The following is a 22039-nucleotide window of genomic DNA, read 5'->3' as shown; positions in this document are numbered from 1 at the left end:
AAACTTAATTTTTATTTGTTATCTTTAAGACTTCTTGACATAGTCACCATCCAGAGAAATAAATTTCTCCCAGCGTTTGCTGACCTTTCGGAAGCCGTAATTGTAGACGAATTGTGAGGAAAACCGTTGCTTTACTTAGAGATTGACGTCATTTGTTTAGTTAAATCTCCAACCCCTCAGTGGTTTTCGAGTTTTGTGAATAAGAAAAACTCGCTTGGGGCGAGATCGCGAGAATAGGGCGGATGTGGCAACATGTGGCCACATTGCTTTGATTCCTCAACCGCACTTTGAGATGAGTGAGCAGATGCATTGTCGGCAAGAAGATGGCTGCCTTTGTTGATCATACCACGCCATTTCTTTTTCAGATCAACACGCAATTTCTCCAGCACTGTACAATAGTATGCACCGGTGATAATCTGACCCTTCTCCAAGTAGTCTTTTAAGATGGCTCCACGTTAGACACAAAAACAGACTGCATGAGCGTCACTGCAGACACATTAGCCTTCTTGGGGAGGTGAATGGTTTCTTCAACTCCTTGCTCATCTCGTCGGTCTCTGAAGCATGTTGATAGATTCATCCATTGTTAATAGGGTACCAACATTATCCTCTTCGTATTGCTCCAAAAGATTCAACATCTCCCTTGAAATGTCGCGCCGGGTTTGCTTCTGAAAATGAGTCAGTAGTCATGGAACCCAGCGTAGTGGCACCTGCCACATGTGCAGTTCTTCGTGACAAATTTTCCACGCTCTACCGTAGCTAAGATTAATCTCATTAGTTATTTCAAAATGAAATACACTAGGTTATCCCACAGAAGAGCTTTATTGTACGACCCGGGTTTCGTCGAAGATCGACATCATCATAACCAGATCATTAGTTATTATTTTGTTCGTTGCTCAGCGGTGCTACAGGATAAACTTCTTCACTCTCTTCACTGTGGCAACATCATCCGTGAGTAATAGTCTTCCACTTCTTGAATGATCTGTGAGAGACGTGTGGCCAGTTTGAAAACTCCTTTTCCACCTCGTAGTCGTGTCAAATGGCGAGCTTTCATTTTCAAAAACAGCCGTCATCGTTTTGCATTTTATGGGCATTGTAACCCTTCAAATGAAAGAACTTAATAACATTGCGAGCCTCTATCTTCCTTCTTAAAACAAAACAAATCAATCTAAATAGCAGTATTTTACAACACTAGAATTTACATAAACATGAGGATTAATTAATTTGATAAATAAATTTTATCCAGATATAATGGCTATTTCTTAGTAATTATTACTTACAACGATATATGGTAAAACTATATGCATGCCGCTACGCATACTACCTTGATCAAAAAGTTCCCGGAATAACCACCGTGTGGCGCTCCCATCGTTCCGATTTGAGTTCTGTTTTTTTTTGTTAAATTGGTACATCTGTTGTTGATATTCCCTTTAAATCTTAGTGTCATAACTTGACATTTGCAAAAGTTACGTAGCCAAGAGTACATCTATCTCTGTGTGTGTTGGCGATTTTTTACAATTTCAGAAATGGATTTAAATTTGCAACAACGAACTTGTATTAAATTTTGCGTAAAAAACGGATTTAGTGGCGCACGGACGTTGGAAATGTTGGAAAAGTGTTTCGGCAACGATTCTCTAAAAAAAAACGGTCGTTTACCAGTGGCACGAGCGGTTCAGAAGTGGTCGTGAGTCAATCGAAGATGATGAACGCAGTGGCAGACCATCGACATCGAAAGTCGGTGAAAAAATTGATAAAGTAAAAGAAATGTTGGTCAATAACCGCAAATTAACCATCAGAGAAATAGCGGAGGACTTGAACATTGCCTATGGATCCGCCCAAGACATTGTGGTTAATGATTTGGGTTTCCGTCGTGTAGCAGCAAATCTGGTGCCAAAAGACCTCAATTTCATGCAAAAAAGAGACCGTGTTGACGTCGCAAAAGACATGATTTGCGAGGCTGAATCCGATCCCACATTCATCAAAAGGATCATTACTGGAGACGAGACGTGGGTTTATGAGTACGACACGCAATCCAGACATCAGGCAAGTGAATGGCGTTCACCAAATGAGCCGAGACCAAAAAAACCACGTCGTTTTCAGTCAAAAAAGAAGGCAATGCTGACGGTTTTCATGGATTACAACGGTGTAGTGCATCATGAATTTTTGCCAGAAGGCCAGACAGTAAACAGAGAGTATTATTTGGGCGTTATGAGACGTTTGCGTGAAGCAATTCGCCGAAAGAGACCAGAAATGTGGGCAGAAAACTCGTGGACCACGTGCACCATGATAACGCACCGTCGCACAGTGCTATCATTATTCGTAATTTTTTGACGAAAAATGCAACAAATACCATCCAACAGCCACCGAATTCACCTGATTTGGCTCCCTGTGACTTCGTTCTGTTCAATCGAGTTAAAAAACCATTACGGGGAACGCGTTTTAGCAGCCGAGAGGAAGTAATGGAAAAATCGCAGGAAGCACTGATGGACATACCGAAAACCGAATATAAAAAATGTTTCGAGGATTGGATCAAGCGCTGGCATAAGTGTGTTGCAGTCGATGGGGATTACTTTGAAGGGGACAATATAGATTTAGATGAATAAACTTGTATTTTTAATTTTCTGAATAAATTCCGGGAAATTTTTGATCAAGGTAGTATACCTATTTACATGTAAGTGTGTGTAAGGTGTCATTGGTGATAATATACGACTTCAATATCACCTTCATAAATAATTATTTCCCCTCAACAGCGATAAGTTTTAAACATTTGCCCACGTTTAAAACAATCCACAACCAATAGTACCTCCGTGCGCTTTACACTTCCAGGCTTCACTTCGTGGAATTGTTTGATAACCATATTAAAAAAGTTTGTAATTTTCCACAGACCTTTTTTCACAGTATTATGAGTACAACGCGTTTCACCGACTTGCGGCATCATCAGGTGCAAGTGGCGTACACGGCTGTGTATGCATACCTATCGAACAGTGGAGAGGGGGAAGTTGAAGGTGGGGGGGGGGGGGCGGGTTTGCTAGGACTTACTAGTCGTGGCTTTATCGGTTTAAAAGCCACGGTTCGGTTCGGTTATCATTAAGAGGTGATGGCGCCTTGGTTATGATTAAGCATTGGGTCTGGTCGGGGTTTAATGGGGGTGTGCTAGGGGCGGACGGCTACTTAGAACCGTTGGATTTGCTTACCCTCGGAGAGAGGGGTGGCTGTGTAAGGACGGGGGAGTATTCGGAATTGAAAGTCAGTGGTCGAGGAAAGAGAAAACAAAACGGAAGAACGGTGTTGTTTCAGTTTTGATGTTGCACAGGGTCTGGTCATGGCGTAGATGCCACTGAGTACGTTGAACCTTTGGGTTTGTTTACCCTCGAGGTCAATATTTCGGAAAGGAGAGGGGAGAGATGGGCGTATAATTGCTCATTACAAAGTGTTGTTTTGGGATCCGCCAAGTGCTTTCGAATCTCAATTAGCTCTAGAGCGTCCATTTTAAACATTTTGGTAGGATATGTTGTATTAATGGGACAACATTATTATTGTGGTTACCTTCTAAGAGGTGTTTAGCGAAGAGGGAATTGGGGTTTTGCTTTTTGTGACACCTGGCGTTGTACTGTGAAATTAATTTGTGGAAATTTATAAACTCTTTTCATATGGAAAATAGTTCCTCCACTTTAGCAGTTTACACCTATTACGAACAAAACGGTCCATCCCTTTCCACTCTCCATCCGCATTCACAGCATCTATAATAAGCCTTTCCGTCCTGAAGTACATTAAAAACATACCAAATTCCGAATAAAACGTGATTACCCAGAAAAAATATTCAATTATAAAATAATCTGGTGCACTCTTCGTTCCAAGTCGACAAACAATGAACATGCTAAAATCGTCACAGCCACTCTTCCAGGCACCAGTCAAATAACAACTAATAATAAAAGGAACTTTACCCTTTCATAAAATAAGACAAATTTGCTGCAGGCCTTTTGCTCAAGTGCCAATCAGTGATTTTCGAATGATTCCCGAAGAAAAGAACCATTTTGAAATCAACCAAACCTTTATCGCGCCCATACTTCTCTTCCCTCTACCACTCATTAACTTGCAACCGTTCAGGATGCAAATGCTGTCTTATACTTTTCCCAACGATCTCTTCTCCCTCATCAAATCCTTGTCACAACAGTACATCATTCTTGGAAATTTCAAAAAATGTCATTTAACACGTTCCCTGCATCTGATGGCCGGTCTTCTGCGTGGGCGTATGCATCATTTCTCTCTCCATCCAAAATGACAACCATCACCATTTCACCATATGGTCTTCTTTCTCCAATTATACCATCATCCCCTTGCATACCGCATTCAGTCTAATAATTTAAATATATGATTTTCTATCGACAAAATTCAAGCCTTACCGGAAAGTGTTGGCAGCATTGAGGTGAGAACAGGAGAGATGGCTTGCATCTGGTTCCTCCATGAATTAGCAATTTCTCCGCTCAGCAGAACCTAGTGACCCCGTATCTTCACTCTTCCCTCTTTTCTCCAACACTTGCATACCCCTTTCTCCGCTTCCTTCCCCAAAACTTTCTTCCTGCTCCTACCCTCTCATCCCACTTTTAGAGCAGCGCCATTTACACTTTTACTCTTGGGAAATAATATTATAAATACATAAATAAGTAATATTTTGTTTATGTTGTGTATTACCCATTTGTATTTTATGTGTTTGTGCACGCACACAATTTACTGGCCTCATTTTAGGTCAATAATTTCTGAGTTCGTGGCAATCTCTGCTTCTGTTCAACTGGCGTTGCTCATCTATTATAATTTTTTCTTCTCTCCATGCTCTTACTGATAAGCCGGTGAACCGCGGGATTATCAATAAGAACCACATGTTGCTCATCTATATTAAAATATAATACCAACAAAAATCATCGGTTTGTAGAAGTGTGGATTGTTAGCTAGTTGCTGAGCTTTTAAATTGCTCCAGGGAACATTTACTCCAAATAACAATCGATTAATAAAATCTTTCTCTGACATTTTGAATTTGTTACGTAGACTGTAATTGCATGCATATCTAAATTGGCTGGCGTTCTCTTTCCAGGCAGGCAAAGTAAAAATAGCCTGTTATTAGGGGATTTCGGGTACCTTAATCTCTTTTTCTAACTTCGTCCATTTTATTTTATCCTTGCATAATGTTTTAGCAGAATGATACATTGATTCATACTTACCTTTCCATCTCTGAGACTAATATCTTCTTCAACATATCCTCGGCCATATTCACTCATGATATTCTCGGTCTACGACTTCATCTCAACATGGAATTTGTCTAAGATATCTTCATGATAAAACACAGGCGTACACGCTTGTACTACTCTCGAGTATTAGCCCAGGCTGAAACCATGGGAAAACTCTATAAAAGTCGAATACCTAATTTGCGTAAGGATAAAATCAAAGTCTATCTAATTGATAAATACTTTAACCAATGAAAGAAAACCAAATGGATGTTGTAATGGCAAAAATAATTATGTTCACTTAATTAGTTCAATAGTTTCAGCCTCAACTTTGTGGAAGTTCATTTTAATAAATGAAAAAGAAACACTTTGTTCCAATCCACCAATTTATAATAAATGAAAAAGAAACACTTTGTTCCAATCCACCAATTTATTACCGGTACGACTAGTTTCGACGCTACGGCGTCATCCTCAGGTACAAAGTTTAAAGTCACAATCATAGTATATATACTCTCTTCTGGAAAGGGTGGGGGAGTTGTGGGAAGAGGGGGCGGGGAGGGGAGTACGGGGGTAGGTACCTACCCCCGTACTCCCCTCCCCGCCCCCTCTTCCCACAACTCCCCCACCCTTTCCAGAAGAGAGTATATATACTATGATTGTGACTTTAAACTTTGTACCTGAGGATGACGCCGTAGCGTCGAAACTAGTCGTACCGGTAATAAATTGGTGGATTGGAACAAAGTGTTTCTTTTTCATTTATTATAAATTGGTGGATTGGAACAAAGTGTTTCTTTTTCATTTATTATGTTCACTACTCATTTGTAATTCTTTTGTCAAATGGAATATGATATTAGCATAAAAATTCCGTTAGTTTGTGTTTCGAGTCATCTCAAGTTCCTTACCATATTGCATGAGAACATTGACTGTTCTGTTTGCGCTCTTCTCCCGCCTTTGCCTTGAAGCCTGCTCGGAAAACGCAAGTTAGGAGACACGAGCCAGATCGCAAAATACTCTTACCCGCTCCTTACGATTGTCCAGTGTCGTGAAAAAATTATCTTCTCCCACGGAGAAGCTTATAAACCTCAAGATAAATAAGATTAAAACTAAGACCTGCCGTTAGAGTAGTTGATTTATCCTTCAAGTAAGACTAGGGAAGAATACACTGGAAGGGTTTTGCTATTTAGGCAATAAGAGAACTGTTGATGAAAGTTGAAAGGGGAATGGAGGGAGCAGAATGAGAATGCCGGTAAAGATTTTCTATCTGAAGAAGGAACTGCAAACGTGAAATAGCACAATATTATTAAAATTCGAAATATTAGCAAAATCATAAGAAATTCCGTCATTAAAAATTAAATAGAAAGTGTTTTTCTGATGATTCATGACTTGTATAGTTGGTGCAGTAGAGAAAAGAAAACTGGAGGCGACAATATGTATGACGACGCAAACGAAGAATGATGATAATAAAATTGGTAGACGGAGAAAAAAGGTGGAAGAGGACACTTGCCAGGGAAAGGAGGGAACCTAATTGAACATATATTTAGTTGTAGTAGTTTACTGAAGACAATATTGAAGGAAGTGCAAAGTGAAAGGGAGGGATAACTACGAAAAGGAAGTAGCAGGATAGTTTGGAGATCTGCTACAAACCACTTGCAGGTCTATAACCGTTAGAGAAGATTAGTGTTTGAAAATGCAAGGGGGAGTTGTTACGTCATTTAAAACAATTCATTTTTTTTCTTCAATTATCAATAATACTGCTGTTCTAGGTGTAATTAGGGTAATAGAGAAGGGATATAAAGGAAGAAGGGACATTGTTCGGATAAGGCACTAAACCAAGGAATTTGAATGTAATTTATTTTCCATATATCATTGTTATGTTGCTAACATTTCATTTTGTTAAACTACTGATTCATAATTTATTATTCAACGTCTTCCGGAAGAGGAAGCCTTATCTTTAAGTTCCTTATCTTTTCTCGTACGTATTATATTGTTGCCAAAATATTTGTTTTGGCTCTGGCCAACAAAACCTGGATTGCTATAGTATGTACATCAGAAGCTTTTGCGAGAAAGAATATTGCAAAAATATATAAATTTATTTAAAAAAATCTGAAATTTGAAAATCTCTTTGGAGTTTCTCGAAAAAACATAACAGAATCTACGAAAAATACAAAATACAAAAATGTCTTCTGCTAGGCTAATTTACAAAGTAAGCATCTAAACTATTTTGTGAATTCATAATTATTATGTTGCGGTGAAAATATTGGCGATATGGGTACCACCGTTTTTCTTTTTATTTATTCCATAACTTGGTTTGAAAATGTGATTATCCTTTTGATCAAGAAATTCGGAAAACGAAATTAAAATTGTTTATTCCATTTTAACTAGTTTATTTTTGCATGGAAGGAAGTAAGATTTAGAGCTATTTGCATTGATTCCTCATTTACATTTTCACTTCCGTAAATCATTTCTTAAATCGCAAATACGGAAACCTGAAACACCCCACCAAAACTTTAGTGCCATCCATACCTGATCGAAGTGGCTCTTAAAGCAATCAAGTGCTAAGCCGAATACGAATGCCTTATTTGGGAATATATTTTCAAGCCAGAACCAAAAAATAAACGTTTTACGTTCGCTAAAATGAGCTGAAGTCTACCGAAGAAACCCCTTCGAATATATCTCTGTCCCCAGTGTTTTAATCCCACCTCTCCATTATTCTTGTCCACCCCTCGCCTCACCCGCGTAAAAAAACAGACTCGCTCCCCCGTTTGCAAACCATTTCTTTCCCTCCACCCCTCCCTTCTCTACTCCCCCACCCCCTCGCCTTCACTTATGCTCAAATGCAATCTGCTAAGTGTGTCGTGATTCCATGCGAAGAAGCGCTCCGTGTCTCCCCGTGTCGTCCTTCTTCGCCGTCGCTGGGACCATTATTTGCGACCGTTGAAATGCCCCACGGCCTGTAAACAAAAGGAAAGAAGATTCAATCCCTCTCTCTCTCTGTACTTCTGCATTCCGAGGTCTCTCCCTCGATTGCGGGGAGAAAGGCGAAGGGCAGTTCGATTCATCTCTTTGTCCGCGTTGGTTTTCCCCTTGAGAAGCGCACTGGAGGATAAATATATTTTTCACATTGTTTACCACAAGGATTCCTCGCCAAAAGGACTCTTCAAACTAATGAAAAAACCCCTGAAAAACCGTTTCCATTTCGACTCGATCCGCTTGCAAGTGCATTCTAAAACCTTGAGAGAGAGATAGAGTGATATCACAATTTATCCCTTGGTGACGGAGATCGCAGGAAAGTTGTCACTGTTTATGTGTGCGATACTACATGTATAATGGGGAACGCCTGACGTACGCATATCATTTTCTTTAAAGGGACTGATTCCAAATTGCCAATGCTTTACATTTGGTTTATGTGTGGAAAATATTTTTGGTAAAATGTAATCACGTGCTGTAATATTTGGTCGAATAGAGATTGAAACAATAAAGGTTATAATTTTTAATTGGGATTTTGTGTTATATTATTTAAAATTATATTCTTATATCAATATTATTTAATGCTCTCAAAAATTTCAATGTACCCAGAACCGTCCGAATTTAGATTGGGAAGTTAATAAATCTCATTGATCGGTGAAAAATTTGTAAATACGTATAGTTGCTGAAAAATGAATTGTTTCATTTAAATATGGGCAACTGGTAGAAAACCAAGGCAAAAAAGGACTTCTATATTTATTAAATTTGTAATTTTCAGTGACGCACATACCCTTGACGAATAGGATTCACAATAAAAATGGGTATACTATAAATCATTTAAACAGATGAAGAAGCTCTACACTATTGCTAGGGCAACTCCAGCCAAGGACCGGTTCATTACCCACATTGCCATGAAAAATGTGTATTTTTGGAACAACAGCTGCTTGTAATAAAAGGCAGCAGCTAGCTCCAATTTTATACTAAAATACTCTTTAATTGCATAAGTCAAACCAATACTGAAACACTTTCTATGCCGTTACATTGTAATTCATGAATTCTCTCCTACTGTCATTTATTTAAGGGGCAAAATGTTCAATTGGATATAGGGCAACTACAATTGAGACAAATCCTGCGTTGCAATTTCTTGATTTTGCCATTTTCAATACGTTTAATTTACTTCCTATTTCTTAAAACAGTACAATTTTGATCCTCAGCCAGAAGAATATTTCCCATCATTTTAGTAATGCAAATATCAACTTATAAAGTTGACAGTAAACTAATTGACTTCATTAAATTCTAATCTTAATGTGGGTATATAAAGCGGCCACTTAAAATGCCACCGTTTAATTATTAATGCGACAATTGTATAAAATCCATCGCCAAATGTGTACTTTATCTTTACACATTATCCACGGCCACTTTCCTGGGCAATTTAATTACCTTCATGTTCATTTCTTTAGACCTGCAGAGAGAAAGGCTGCATTTACAGAAGCGATACTTTGCCAAAATTAAGAGCTTTAGCTTTCATTAACAATTTAATTGGTAGAAATAGAAAGTTTTTACCAATTATTTCATTTATTGAATTGTGTACACAGTTAAAGCTTTTCTTCTCTAGGCAGTTACACTTTATCTTAGTGTTTCTCGGCTCATTTTCGTGTTAACAGTCAATTGTTTTCATGATTATACCGATGTGTATTTTGCCTATTATTTGTAGGCTCAAGATGACTTCTGTGGAATATTTTTAACGGATTTGGACTTGTGCCATATTGTTAAAATGTGGTTAATATATTTATTCTATTTTTCTTTGTAAGCTCTATCATTTTTAGGAGAGAAAATCTTTATTTGCCTATAAAGAGACTAATGAAATAAAAGTGTTAACATTTGATAAGTTTAAATGCCAATATTATTTTGTTGCATATATATATATATATATATATATATATATATATATATATATAAAGACGATATGTAAATACACACACACACACATATATATATATATATATATATAAATGTCCAAATATATAAATATATGTAATTTTCGTCACATGCATTAGGTTGGCTCCTGGGGTGTGAATGTACTGCAATGAACACTCCTCTACCAATCATAAGGTTGGGTAGTGCCAAGTATTTTCTAAATTCTACATTCTTCAGTTGACTACAGCAAAGATGAGCTGAAAAGTTCTTGGCCTCGCCCATACATGGAATTACTACTCGCATAATTTTTTTCTCTCTCTTAATGACACAACCGTGAGTAGGCGCCGTGTGAACTTGGAAAACATTCTATCCATCAATTTGCTGTAGACAGTCGTTTAAATTAGTTACGGTGAGTGTGTTGTCAGAAAAGGGAAAAATTGGGTATCGTGCAATGATAAAATTCTTCATAAAAGAAGGTTTAATGCCGTCCGAATTCTATTCGAGGACTGTTAATGTGAATGGGGACTACTCATTCAATTTCCACCGTGAATAATGGGCGGCCGAGTTTAAACGTTTCCGTGAAAAAGTCCAAGGTGTGTCCTCGCGTAAAGGACGTTGGTAAAGTGCAACCTTAACGGATACCTTCAAAAAAGTGTGTGATATGACATTGGTAAACCGGCGTACGAAGGTCCGTAAAATTGCTAATACTTTGGGGACATTAAAAGAACTCCTTACCCCATTCGGACGGCATAATCCAAACTGTGATTTGCGAGCAACAGAAAACAAAAGTTATTTTCTGCACTGATATGTGACAAAGGATGAAACATTAATTCGCCATTGCACACCAGAATCGAAACGAAAATCCATGCAATGGCTATAGGCCGGTTTTTCAGCTCCGAAGCAGGCAAAGATGATGCCATCGGTGGGAAAGGTCATGGTTTCGACTTTTTCGGACGAGAAAGAAATTCTGTTGATCGAATATCTTAAAAAAGATATAACAATAGCTGGGGAGTGCTATTCTAGCTTTCAATCGACACTGGGCGTAAATATTCTTGAAAGCAGATCCGACGTGCAGAGGAAAAAAATCGTGAACCATCAAGACAATACACTTGCCCACAAAAGTGTCTTGGTGATGGGAAACTTGAGGGCTTTGCACTATAAAGTGAAAGAGAATCCACCCTATTCCCAGGATTTGGCTCCCTCGGACTTATTCTTCTTCTGAAAAGTCAAAATTGTCCCCTCGGGTCAACGTTTTTTTCAATTAAGAAGTGAATGCGGCCGTAGGCGAATACTTTGCAGCACTTCTGGAAGAAAACTTGGGAGACGATAAAATAACCCTGGTACACAGCTGGATGAAATGTATTAGCATTTACGGCGATTATGTTCATAAATAAAACTTTTAAAAAAATATAAATTGTCATTTTCATAATGAGACCGAGAGCCTTTAAGATCATCTCGTATAGGATGTGATTTTCAAGTTCTGCATTAATGAAATAAGGTACGTAATAGATAAATAGTGTCTCGCAAGATCTAAACTTTCGGAATCCATTTTGATTCCGGCTGTCGAAATGTCCTTTAATAGATGTGCTAATTGTGTGTTCTAGAACCTTGTATAAATTAATGTCAGAGAGATTGGTCTGTAATTGCTGGATTCATACCTATTGCCACACTTAAATACTGCCGTGATGTTAGCTAATGCCCAATCTGTGGGTGCCTTGTGTTCCCTCAAAGATTAGTTAAAAATTATTTCTAAAAATGGGGCTACTTCTGAGGTCAGTGTAAACGCGGACAGGGATTTCATTGGGACCGGGTTGCTGGATGGGCTTGAGGGCCTCCAATTAACGCAGTATTCTACATGATATTTCATCCATCGTTTGCTGACATTAACGAGGTAATATCACCTTAGGGTTTTTCAGAAATAAATTAAATATACTTTGAAGATACAATTCATTAAATCAGCGTTTCTGAGCTGATGTTTGTTTTGTCCTTTCCGGGCTATAAGTGAGCGTACCGAAGGTATCGTATATTTCCTTGAATTTCTCTCACATATTACCAGAAAACTTCGGGGTTTTCCGCAGGTGATCCCATAAACTTTTACTCATGAAATCAAGCATCGTATTACGAGAGGCTGCTTTTGCCAAGTACTTGGGCATTTTGTGATTTTCTAATAATGTAATTTATGAAAACCTCAACCCGCATTTTTCAGCTTTGCGTAGCACGCCTTTCGGCGCCTTAATGGTGTCCGCGCCTCAGCATTATGCCCTCTAGATTCTGGGTATTCTCCGTTTAATTTGCTTGGTATTGTCATTTCAATGGCCAGTATGTTGACATCGAGGAAGTATTCCGACATTGTCTCAACATTGCATTCCTTGCTCGTTTAAATTTTCGAAATTTGGAGTTAGCTAATTTCTTATGTATCATACGTTATCAGGCCTGTTGAAACAGTAATTTATTTTTAACGGATTAAACTCTTCTCCCTTTTTAAGGCAATTTACCGGTAACAGTAGGTGTTGGATGGGCTAGTTTCTGCAAAACTACATAACCTTTCTTTTATTTGTATTTTTTCTTATCCCATATCTATCGCACTGAATTTTCAAATCACTCAGCTATGCTTGCAACCCCTTGGAAGACTGACAAAGAGCTTGGTCATCAGCAAACCTAACTGATTTTACAAATGCCCCGCCGACTTTCAAACCTATCTCCAGCTCTTCCCAAGCCTCTTGAATAATTCCACAGAAACGTGAGACAGCACCGGTGATAATAGACAACCCTGCCTTACACCTCTTTCTAACACAGCCCATCTGGACTCCCCGTTCCCCACTCGCACCTGAGCAGTCTGAGACACGTACACTTTGCGTATTAGCCTCCTATCTCTCCAATCATTTCCTATATTCTGCAATATACTCATTAGTTTTCCCTAATTCACTCTGACGAACGGCTCTTTGAAATCCACGAAACAGGCAAATACGTCTTGATTGTATTTATATTCCTCCCATTAGTGATCTCATTACTGAAGTGGCAATCGCGCGTGCCTCTCCCCTTTCTAAAGCCAAACTGATCATCCCCTAAGTAATCATTTGCATTGCTCTCAATCCTTTTGTTGATGATCCTGGGAACAAATTTAGCTGCATGGGAAGTCAAACTTATTGTTCTGTAGTCCTCACATGATGTAGCCTTTATATTTTTTGGAATAGGAACTAACATTGATCTCACAGTCATCCAGCCAGATTCCTTCCTCATAAATACAACGAATCAGTCTATATAGTCTCTTCCTATCACATTTTCCTAAACATTTTAGTAGCTTCCACGGGAACGTTGTCTACCCCCACAGCCTTCTTTGAATGTATCTCCCTTAATACTCTTTCTATCTCATTGTCCAGTATGTATGGACCTAAGTACCTTCATCTATGTCATATTCTCGTTCTATGTCTAACCTTGCTGGCCTAAGTTATTTACCATAGAGTTCTTCTATATCTTTTTTCCATCTTTCTTGGATCTTTTCTGCCTCCACTAATATCTTACCCACCTTATCTCTAACTGTTAACACAGATCTTCCCGTCTTACTTCCCGATAGTATTTCACGTTGTTGTACAGGTATAGCGCACCTATTTCACCCTTCCTCTAGAAACTTTCCATATCATTCCATTGCGTTTTCCACCATGCTTCTTTTGATTTATCCATGCCCCGTCTCAAATTATTATTTAACTCTTTTTACTTCCTTTTGCCTAGCTCTGTGTTTACATTCTTCCACTTTCTTCTCTTGCCTATCTTTCTAATCATATCTTTAGTTATCCATGGCTTCCTGTCCTTTTCCCATTATTGGTTCCTGTATATTATGGGAAGAGCCAAGCTCTTCTCATAATATTCATTAAGCCGTAGTTACCGTTCGCTTAATACATCGGTTCCTGTAGTTTCTGTTGTGGCTTTCGAAATCCCTTTTTTGATACATTCCCATTTCTTCTCGATATTACTCAGCTCCTTTCACTCATTCATGATTTCCTCTACAACCTGCTGATACGCCTTCCTTGTAAATCAATTTAATGCTTTCATTTCCTAACCCACCGCCCTTACCCTTTCCTTTTGAAACGAACGCTACACTTCATAACAACTAAATTACTATCCAAGTCCGTATCCGCTCCCGGGAAGCGAATTGATAGCACTGTTATTAAACCAGTTCTTAGCATTATATATAAACTAACGGATACCGTTCTGAGTCGCCTGGCATTTTCCATATACACCCACACCTTTTGTGGCGTCTCAACCAAGTGTTGGTGGTAACTACCCCCTTTAGACTAATCTCCTTCAGAATTCAATTGATTTTCCCTCACGGTCATTTCTTGTATATAAACCGTAGTCCCCCACCTCATCACCATCTCTTCCTTTGCCTACCGTCGCATTCCAATCAACCATCACTATCAAAGGATTCCCTGCATGATCACCCACGATTATTTCCTCCAACTGATCGTATATCTAATGGAATTCTTCCCACATCTTCATTCAATATAACGGCAACTCCTCGTTGGCTCTCGTCCACGAAGGAAATATAGTATCTACAACTACGTGATCACTAATTCCCTACATGCTAACTACCCTCAAACCATCCTCAGGCCTTGCCTGACAAGTGAATACATTTCCCCTGTTCGACGAAGTCACTAATTGAGGCCGAGAATTATTATCAAATGTGTCCAAGAGCCATCCGCTGATGTCATTGTATTGTCCACCCGTTTTCAAATTTTATGCGCTCCCATCTACAGGGTTCGTCCGGAAAATAAGTGTACTGACTCCTGGGCTGGGCGCGCCGCTCCAGGCGCGCCCAGCACCGCTCTGACGGGCTGCGATTGGAGGGGGGTATGTTGGCAAGCGACGCTGAAAAAGGCAGTCGGCTCTGAGCTGTGGTGTAGTGAGGAGCTCTGTTAACGCGAACCTCCACGCTCGACCCACGTCACGGAACGCGATGCCGAAGTTTTTGGAGCAGCGTTATTCCATTAAATTTGCGGTAAAGCTTGGGAAATCGTCTACCGAAACTGTCGGTATGATTAACCAGGCTTACGGCGAGTCAGCCATGTCCAGAAACATGATCTTTCGGTGGCACAAGATGTTCGTGGAGGGCAGAGAAGAGGTCGACGACGAGTCTTCGAGAGGTTCCCGATGATGCCTTCGCGGGAGCGTTCCAGGAATGGGAACGCCGCTGGAACAAGTGTATCGACTCACAAGGGTCCTATTTTGAGGAATATTAGCTTAAGATATGTAAAAGTGTAATAATTTTTTTTTCCTGAGCTCAGTACACTTATTTTCCGGACGAACCCTGTATATCCAAGGAAAATTGAAATCTCCACCAATCATCATGTTAAGATCATTACATCCACAAATTACTCCTTCTATTTACTTCTCTTGCACCTATACTGAGTTATAATTTGCACCAGGGGCCTATTATAATAAAAAAGTCCATTTTTGACAATGGCTTTTCAATGGAATATCAAATGCTTTCTATTTCATTATTACGAAATACTTAAGGTCTTCTGACTTGCAAGCTTTTAACAGCAATAAACACATCTCCTTTTTATCATCTTCAACTTTCTTATAAACTTTAAAAGACTACGGGAATATTATGTATTTTGTGTTACGCCAATTATTTCGATAACCAGGTCTCAGTGCGTAAAATGATATCTGCATCTGTACTACAAATGAGGAGATATAATTCAGTAACCTTATTTTTTGAACTGCGGCAGTTGCGTACCATTAAGGATATTGCATCTTTGTCGTTTTTCATGGCACTAATTTTATTGTATATGCAAAAGTCATGTATCTGTTTATGGCTAGTGCTTATCTGTTTTCATATGTTGAGAATCAGATTGTCAAGATCTGATCTGTAATTGATGAAATTGCTTAATCTTACTATATTTTGTTCAATATATGATATGCTCTCTCTCCTACCAACAGTGCTAAAACCTCAAAGCATGATCACGCAACATCTCAGATGCCTCTTCTGTATTATTGACTCCCGATTGAAAAAGGGGTACCTGACACGGATCTAACACCGGCCTGAGGTTTAAGAACGTAACTTCCTGGTATTCACAGAATTCACGAGGCCTTTTTTTAGGCCTTCCGCTGGCTTCCCGACCATCGCACCCCGATCTATCCTTGGGACTAAGCTGCATTCACCTGCTGTCACCAATCGTTCTCACTAAGCGTTCTCATCCATACTCGCTCTCCATCTGTAGTCACCGAAGCCTCAGTAATTTATGCTCCCTAAAATATATTCTCAGAAATTTGCGCAACGCTCTCCTCAACCGCAAATACCCTGAGTCCATTTTAAATAAATAATCCACTGGAACATTCACGCGCCCAAACCTTCCGAATATATTAACTCGCTCACTCTCTCTGTATGCGCGAAATTCCTCACCGGAATTAAGTCCGCCCAACATATCCTCCGAGACCCCTTCCCTATTTTGACCAACCAAAAAACAACGGCAGACATGTTATCTATGTCCTCCCGTCACCTTTGAACGACCCGCCATATTTTGCAGAGGGTCTTCCCTCTTCATTGTTCCTGTCTTCACCTTTAATGGTGGAAATTTTCATCATGGCATGTCTTCATAAGACAGAGATTTTTATTGATTACATAAATCATTCGGGTGTTCCTGAGAGCTCGGCGTGTGACACGGCTAATTTGCATAAGTAAGATGGTCACAGGGCAAATGGCAGTCTCTTTGTCTCGTTTGTCCTGTGATGTTTTATATCTCAACATTTTTGTGACCTAATGAAACTAAGAAATATGGCAGGGCATTGTTAATTTAAACATATGCTGATTATGTACAGTTGACAGATGATTTCCAGCAGCCTGTCAGCTACTCTGAATACTTTGCGTACCGCAAAAATATACGTTCTACTTCAGAACTCCTTCAGCGGCATAACGGAAAATATATTTTTTTGCATAAAACTTTCTCAACAGATCAGCGCTATCAATCATCTTAGTGCATTTTTATATATTCAAGAAATCAATGGTATCGAACTTCGATTAGAACATTTGTTAATGCATCGAAATTCGGACGGTTTCTGCAATTGAATCAAATTATGCGTCCCGGAGGTTATTTGTGAAGGTGTACTCAACACACCTTGTAACATGCTGACGCTTAAATTTATTATCCTATTACTTATGCGAATTAAGGTAGGTAGATAAAATATAGAACTCGGGATTTATAAATACCATTTAGGGTTTTTTTGTTTATGATAATATTTCCACTTAATTCACTTTTTAAGTTAACTCAGAATCAATGTGTTCTACTGTGATTCAACGTTTCCGAAAATTTCGTGAAAGAAATTTCTCTGTGTAATCTTTTGTCAGAGATTTAAAACTGGTTTTTCTCCATATTTGTGTTTTTAGTGGTAAAATCTCTTGCTAAAGAATTTTGGTAATTATTTTCCTTGAGCGACAAAATTAAAAAAGCTTGGGGTCTGTTCTACAATAAATCTATTATTCCCAGAGAAATACATCAAACCATTCGTATTACTTTCATAATGAACCATGTATGTACTCAGTTACTATCTAACATTTTCCTTGTTGGGGATTGAAGTTCATATTATTGGGGTCGTAAATCATAGTTTTATGAGGTACACATTGTACAAGTAAATTGATTCCTTTCGTAAATGAGAGCAACTAATTTATTTTACTTCCATTCGCTTTGCCGCTCAAATTCAGAGATTATCCACTAGAAACTTCAACAGTTATTCTTTCAGTTAATTTTATTTCAACAACAATTAATTCAGTGGTAGAAATTTGGAACGTTGTTAAGCGTTAGCTTATAAAAATTATTTGGGCAAGACTGCTCTTCTGATATTATTGATTTCATGTATCTGAACTTTTTCAAAGAGTTACGTACTAGCCCTTTGAGAACCGATGTAAATATTTTCAAGTACATAATATGTAATCATGTGATTTAAGTTACTTTCAATCTCTTGGCAATAAAACATGATGAATGAAGAAAATAAAACCAACTATTTCAGAAAATTCTATCAAACGATAAATTACAGAGGAACACATTTTTGTGGTAAACGATACCAGTACTTTAAATTTAAATTATTTCTTCATGTTAGAATCCTTCTCACATTCCTATCACTCTTAGGGTAATAATGTGCGTTAGGTTATGAGAGCTGTTCAGTAAGGGAAGATCGTTAATTTTATTCGCATTATTTACAGTACACATATTTTATTTTATGCCATTTTGCTAGCCTACATCTACATATTCAAAAATACCCCACAGTCCACCAATACGCTGTGTGGCAAAAGGTGGCAGCACCAAATGGAAAGGGTTAAGGGCTAAGAGAGAAGAGAAGATGCTTTAACGGATTAGAAAATGGGAAAAAATTTCCACTTAAAATCTTTAAATCCCTAAAAAGAAGTGCATGGTGGTGCAAAAACACAAACTCGCACTTGCACCCGTCGCTGTACGAACTCGTATATTACACCATAATTATCACTCCTGTAATCCCCGCTATCCTTCCATGTAACATCGCATAGACCTAAAATTTCTGCATTTTGTCTTTCCATCTCTGACTTTATATTCTCTAATTTTCCTGTTGACAACATTGCCCTAACATTCAAAGTTCCTATTCTAACGAATTCGCCCTTCTTCTTCTTCAGCATCTTCTGTTCTGCTGCTGTCGATTTTACTTTGCATGGTTTTCGTCAGATGACGACCGCAAAAGCCTTGCCTCTCCTGCTGCCGGGCACGACACGCGGCCAAATGGGCCGAGTGCCGTAGTTGCCAGAACTCGTTTTCTCTCTACTGTCCATCATAGTAATCTTGGGATTAACAATTGAGATTGTTTCCCTTTGCCTTCCTCAATAGAGTTTCTAACGTGACACAATGACTAAAGGTGTCAGCCCACTAAGGTCAGACGCCTCTGCCGTCACCTCACGGAGGAACAGACGCTGCGTGGACTACCTTTCGTCTGGTTCCTAACCTTCGACCTATCTGCTACGGGTGACCCCACCAGGAGCAATTATCGTTGCTCACGCCAGCAAAGATCTAGATCTGTGTTCATCGAAACGAACAAGTCACGTCACGGTTGTAGTCCATCAGATGTGTATATACAGGTGTATACTGTATATATGTATGTATGTATATATGTCTCGTATACATATATATAAATAAATACGATACTCGTATACGATACTCGTATATATGTGTGTGTGTGTGAATATATATATATATCCCAAGCTATGTGATTTTTCGGGTACCAGGTCTTCCAAAAAAACCATAACCGGTACAGGGAAAGGAACTGCTCCCCCTACCCTGATGTGTGAATTTCACACGCCGAATAGGGCTTAGTACTGGGTGAACTCAACCATCACCTACCAAACCGACCTTCGGGTTGATTACTGTGTTTATGGTTTATATATATATATATATATATATAAATATATATATATATATATATATATATATATATATATACATATGTACATATGTACTCGTATATGCATACATATTTTTTTTAAGGTAATCTACCGGTTAAGGTAGGTTTTTGGATGGACACAACTACCAAACAAACATTTTATTACTCCTAACAAAACACAAAATCCATCATCCTACTCTATATCAGGTCCGTCTTCATCTCTGAGTACTTTCTTCCTCCCTTCATCCCGTCAAACATCCCTATCCTGTTCCTTCCCTTTCCTCTTTTGCCCAACATTCTCCCCTCTATCACAATCTTCAACATCCCGCTGCCGGTCAATACCCCCTTCATCCACTTTTCCTGCCTCCATAGGATTTCTCCCAACAAACCTCTCTCTTCGCCCACCATACCAAGTACTTCCTCATTTGTATTCTTCTCTGTCCATTTCACCTTCTCCATTCTCCTCCAAACCCACATTTCAAAAGCCTCCAATCTACGCCTATCCTCCTGCTTCAATGACCACGTTTCCGCTCCGTACATAGCTACGCTCCATATCAAAGTTTTTACGAGTCTTTTCTTAGCATCCTTACTCAACGTCCCTGTCATCAACTCCCTCATCCTTGTGAAAGCCTCTTTGCCTAGCGCAATTCTTCTCCTGACGTCCGTCCCTACTACTTTGACCGTGTTGGTCCAAAACACTACTGAGATACGTAAACTGTTCTACCTGCTCTAGTTTTTGCCCTCCTATTTTAATGTTTAGATTAGACTTTTTCTTTCTAGAAAATCGCATAACCTTTGTTTTATCAATATTGATTTTCATACCATACCTGTCGCACTGAATTTCCAATTCGCTCAGCAATGATTGCAACCCCTTGGCTGACTGACAAAGTAAAGCTTGGTCATCAGCAAACCTAACTGATTTTGCGAATTCTCCGCCCACTTTCATTCCTACCTCCAGTTCTTCCCATGCCTCTTTGATCATTTCCTCTGCATACAGGTTGAACAACAACGGTGATATTGGGCAACCCGGCCTTACACCTCTTCCTAACACTGCCCATCCAGACTCCCCGTTCCCCATCCGCACCTGAGCAGTCTGAGACATGTACAGGTTGCGGATTAACCTCCTTTCCCTCCAATCTATGCCTATTTTCTGCAATATACTCATTAGTTTTTCCCAGTTCACTCTATCAAACGCTTTTTCGAAATTTACGAAACGGGCAAATACCTCCTGGTTGTGTTCTATATTCCTCTCGATTAATAATCTCATTACTGCAATGGCATCACGCGTACCTCTCCCCTTCTTACACCCAAACTGATCATCCCCTAAGTAATCATTTGTCCTACTCTCTATCCATTTGTTTATGATCCTGAGAACAACTTTAGCTGCGTGAGATATCAAGCTTATCGTCCTGTAGTCCTCACATGATGTGGCCTTTAATTTTTTCGGAATAGTAACTAAAACTGATCTCACAAAGTCTTCCGGCCAGATTCCCTCCTCATAAATGCTACGGATCAGCCCATATAGCCTCTTCCTCCCACATTTTCCTAAGCATTTTAAAAGTTCCGCGGGAATGTTATCCACCCCGACGGCCTTATTTAGTTTCATCTCCCTTAATGCCCTTTCTATCTCATTGTCTAGTATGCCTGGACCTAAGCTCTCTTCCTCTACGTCATATTCTTCTTCAATGTCTAACTTTGTTGGTCTAAGTGCTTTACTATACAGTTCTTATGGGAATCGAACCCGGGACCCTCCGATCAGCAGTCCAACACTCTACCCCCTAGACTACCGTGACCCGCATATATATATATATATATATATATATATATATATATATATATGTGTATGTATATATATATATATATATATATATATATATATACATACACATATATATATATATATATATACATACATACATACATATATATATATATATATATATATATATATATATATATATATATATATTCGTCGAAGTAACACGGAAGTTTTGAATAAAAAACTTGGACAGCAACAAACAATGTAAGAACAATCACACGTTATTCCTAACGATTTCGACGGAATTTAGCTCCGTCTTGATCGAAAGAAACAGAAGTACTGACTGCTCCCACAGACTCCCATCCTCTCTCAATCTGTACTACCTACTTCCCTGGTATTCAGTCCCTCAAATTTATCCTCAAAGACCTGTACCCCATCCTCAAAAATCATAACAGTTCCTCCAACCTTCTTCCCAAATGCTCCTCTGTCACCTTCAAACGGTCCGCCAACCTAGCAGATCTCCTCAAATCCACCAAGCCGCTCTCAAACATTCCCTCCCACCTCCAGTGCCACACTCACTCCATGTCATCGAGGTAGCTGTATGTACGTGCCCTATTTTCACCACTCCACCCCACTCCATCCCATCTTTTAACTCTCTCCCGCCCTTCCCCCACTCCTCCTGCGCATCCAAGAATGTTATTTATCTTCTGACCTGTAAACTCTGCCGGACCTTTTACATAGGCCAATGCTCAACACCAGTGAACCTTAGGATTAACGACCACCG

This window comes from Hetaerina americana, unplaced genomic scaffold (assembly GCF_022747635.1).
Source record: "Hetaerina americana unplaced genomic scaffold, ioHetAmer1.1.p SCAF_12, whole genome shotgun sequence".
NCBI lineage: Eukaryota > Metazoa > Arthropoda > Insecta > Odonata > Calopterygidae > Hetaerina > Hetaerina americana.
The sequence above is the reverse complement of the archived record's forward strand: the minus strand, read 5'-3'. Positions refer to the sequence as shown.